We start from the raw sequence: 4251 nt of genomic DNA on the forward strand, positions 1-4251 counted from the left end.
GGGGGGGGGTAGAGATTGAAAATTGCCCTTTAGTACCGGTTTGTGCCACGAACCGGTACTGTAGGTCAAACCCCTTTAGTACCGGTTCGTGGCACGAACCGGTAGTAAAGGTTAGCCCTTCAGTACCGGTTTGTGCCATGAACCGGTACTAAAGGTGATCACGGGGCCCCGGCCTGACGTCAGCCTGCCACCACCCCTTTAGTACCGGTTCGTGACACGAACCGGTACTAAAGGTTCAAAACGAACGCCACGAACCGGCATTAATGCATAGCCGTTCAAACCGGCACTAATGGTACCATTAGTACCGGGCCAAAATCGAACCGGCACTAATGTGTCTCACATTAGGTCCTTTTTCTACTAGTGTAACTGGTCGTACTGATAAGGTCTATTCACATACCTCTGAAAATGCTATAAATATCTTTACCATGTGCACTAATATATCGTTCTTTTATAACTCTGTTCTCCGAACTAGTAAAAAGCAAAATGAGGATAACTAATGGTAAATTCGTCACCATTGAATCTTTGTTTCTTTGTCAAGAATCTTATGGCTTCTTTAAGTGGTGTAGTGGGGATCAACATACTCTGCTGCTTTTTGTTCCTGTTTTTGATTGAGTTTATCGTGATCAAATGTTGAATGCATAGTACTCAAGTCATATGAATGTATTTTATTTTGGATTGGGAAAAAAATGTTGTTTCTGCTTTTTCTACTGCTATTACTGTGTTCTCTAATGCTAGTACTGTATTTTGATCCTTGATTTTACAGAGGGTGGAGGTGAGCCGGAACAAGGGAGCTACTGTTGACTGCATCTTAAGAGCGGTGCTCTTCACTTTTGTTATGTTAAATCAGTGCTTTGGTAGTCAAATTTGTTATTTTGGTGCAATGTATGTCCATGTCAAGAGGCATACCGAGTTTGTGCTTGATGATTATCTGTTGTCCTCGCATCTTCCGTATCCATTGCACCTGTCTTATGCCATGTTGCACTCACAACACACCTATTGTATGTGAGATTTATGCTTTGTTGTCTATTTTTGTCACATCCTAGCCATTGCAAAACTAAAATTTCACAAGAGCGCTTGTCCTCGCCTTCTCACGGTATCGTGTACTGTCCTTTTCTAGTAGACTCGACACAATTATGTTAGTGTGGACCGTCCTTTTCTAGTAGACCCGACACAGTTATGTTGCGTCCCGAGAAACAAACTCCGGCCGCTACGCCACATTGAAGCGGGCTGACTGGCCCTGCGCCTGGGCTATCCGTGGCTATTTAAGTTGTACGCCGGTGAAGCACTGAGCCTCACTCCCTCCCCCCAAGCTCAGCGGAAATGCTCCACGGTGGAGGCAGTGGAAGTTCCTTTTTAGGAGGATCGTGGCGCCGCCACCCTCGCTCTCCGGGCCCATATGCATCCACAGCGGCGGGCTCCTCTGGTAAGGAGGCGATAGTCATCTCCTTCGATGACGAGGAAGACCAGCAATCACAACAGTGGTCCCGTCTTCTCGTGGAGCCGGCTCTGACGGATGAAAAATTTGTCTGTTAGGTGGAGATTATGATGGAGCGCTCGCTTCGTCAGATGGGCCCGGAGCCACCATCACCCACTCGCGTGAAGGAGCCACTATCCATGATGCGCGTCCGAATGAAGCGGGAGCCAGCATCCCTACTCTAATGGGCGAAGGACGATTCCGCGTCCCCGATGTGCAACTGCGGCCTCCATATCAGAGGCCGCGTGAAGGATGAGCATGCATCTGCCCTAGAACCTCCGCCGCGTCAAGGACAAGCCGGCGCCGCCTCCACTGCACAACCAACACACTTGCATTGGCGAGTAGTTGTCGCTGCCATGCCACAACTGCCGCCCGATCAAGGAGGAGTTGCCGCCGGCGGTCACGAAGGTGCATGGCCGCGTCATCCACTACCTCAGAGGAGGTGGTTACCGCTGGGCCTCAAACTCGAGGGATGTCATTTCTGAGGAGCGTGTGGTGAGGCCCACATAATGCTGGTCATCACTCTGCGTTCGCCAAGAGCGACCTTTGTGTCGGAATAGGTTCGCAATGACCCGGACCTTGCCGCGGCATGGGCACTCGACCGCTCCGTCACCACCATGGAGACGACCTTCAGGCGCTGCCGCTATCTTGATGGCGAGCTTGCCAAGATTGGTGAGGAGTGGTCGCTTAGTGACAGCTCCTCCAAACCCGGCAGGGGCAAGGGGCCAAGGTGGCCCTTCGCACCGCTCAACAGGTGGTGGAGCAGCTCCTCCACGAGCGGAAAGCAGCCACCAGACAAGGTTGCCGCGGCCCTCCGGCGCCCTTCCACCGCTATAGTGACGACAATGACGACGGCGACAGCGGCGGCGGCACGGACAACGACGGTGGTGTGGCAGCACAGGGCGACCATGTGTACGAGGTGGTCGTCTGATATAAAGTTTTGGTTTTTTATAGTTTTTAGTTAAATGGTTGAAATATCATCCCTTTTATGTAATTATATTCGAACTTTAATGAAATCCAAAGTTTTTGCATGAATTTCATCCGGTTTAGTTAACTGTGTTTGAAATGTATGTGGGCAGTGTTGAATGGCTCCCTCCCACATCCACATCCATGGACCGAATCCCAAACCACGGACAGATGCTGGAGGGAATTTGCGGGTCAGCGTTGGAGATGCCCTCACAACTTGTATATCCATGTAAGCTTTGATACGATGAAACAAATTTCGTTGTTTGACTAAAAATGGAGAACGCTTACCATCACACGGCGCATCGGAGCGGCTGCATCCGCCATCTTCCCTACATGACACGCGTCCACATGAGGGCCCTCATAGCATCCTTCTTCGAACGCGCTTCTGCAACAGGGGCTATGCTTCTGAAACATATGTGGTGTTTCAATGGTCTACGACGGGTCTATATTTTGAAACGACTCCTCTCTCGGTGGAATTTCTGCAACAAGACCTCAGTTCAAAGAAATTTTTTACAAGAAAACATCAGTTGGATTTTTTTTGCAACAAAACAGTTATTGCAAAAACAAATCTGCAACAAATCCTTTGTTGCAAAAATAATTCTCCAACAAGACCTATGTTGTAATGGTGGAGACTCGCTTGGCCGCTTGATGTGGCAGATCTGACGACTCGCGACCTGGCTAATCAGCGCGCCACAAAGAAAAAGAGTTGACGCACGGGCATAACAAGGAGCTCTCGTCCGCCACCCCGACTCTGGCCGCCGCTCCGGGGCCTTCCCCTTGTGCGGTCGAATTGCCTCTGCCTCATAGTGCGTGCTACCTCCGCCGTCATCTCCGCAGCATCTCCAACTCGGCTTATGCCCTTGTAGGTCCCTGTATCCCGATGCCGCCGTACTTATGCCCTTGTCCGGCCCTGCTCCAGCACCCTCGGACGCTCCTCCCATCCTCCTTGAGCAGCGTCACTCTTCCACCTCTTCCTATTTGTCTCCCTGAGCTTCGCAGGTAAACACTGCCACCCCATCGTCTCCCTGAGCTTCGGCGTCGTAGGAACAAATGTTCTAACAAGGTTGATGATGAAATCTCTGGAAATTTTGCCGTACAAGGTCATTGTAGCTATTAATGAGTTGAGTATGAATGCACTGGAGTGTTTTGTGCAACTGCTCTCAGTTTCCTTGTTTTTACCCAAATTTCCAATGACATGGCGGTCCGGATGTGATTTCCCTGCAAAATAGAGACAAAAGTGGGGAAGCTTTGCGGGAGTCCGGACACGCGAAACATAGGAATCTGACACCCTTGGCCCACCCAAAATCCTTCCCGGACCCCGCGACTCCATCCTCCCCATTTTCTCTCATCCTTCTTTCTCTCTTGCCCCGCCGCCGCTCCACCCCGGCCACCACACCACACCAATGCCAAAAATCTGCGTCTCCGTCACCTCCGGTGCTCCAGTAGGCCTCCACCCCGCTTCTCCTCCATCTCCTTTCAAGCCCCATCCTCCGGCCGCCCCGCCAGGTACCATCCACTAGTGCTATTCTCATCATGCCCAACAACTGTTCAATGAATCACCGGAGCTAAAAACAGTTGTCCCCTCATCTTTCTAGCGATGGATTATGATTTGGAGTACATATGCGAGCAGTATGTTGAGTCGTCCGATGGCTCGTTAAACGAGGAGGAGTACTCCGGTGAGACGGCGATGATGCGGGCAGTCCTTGAAGATGTGAAGCGTGCAGAGGAGCATGTTCTCAACTTCAAGGGCTCGATCAAGGGTCATCGAGTGCTCAACCGCAACAAGGCGGCCAGATGTATATGGCTACGGT

The 4251-nt window shown here is 50.9% G+C and overlaps 1 protein-coding gene across 1 annotated transcript in view; it reads left to right on the plus strand.

Moving 5' to 3' along the window:
• Window positions 1-996, plus strand: part of LOC119361563 — an 8201-nt gene extending 7205 nt beyond the window's left edge. Inside the window, exon 15 of the mRNA XM_037626712.1 lies at window positions 764-996. The gene's annotated coding sequence lies outside the window, so the exon portion shown is untranslated. The remainder of the gene's footprint in view (window positions 1-763) is intronic.
• The last annotated feature ends 3255 nt before the right edge of the window (window positions 997-4251 follow it).

This window comes from Triticum dicoccoides, chromosome 2B (genome assembly GCF_002162155.2).
Source record: "Triticum dicoccoides isolate Atlit2015 ecotype Zavitan chromosome 2B, WEW_v2.0, whole genome shotgun sequence".
NCBI classification, from domain to species: Eukaryota; Viridiplantae; Streptophyta; class Magnoliopsida; order Poales; family Poaceae; genus Triticum; species Triticum dicoccoides.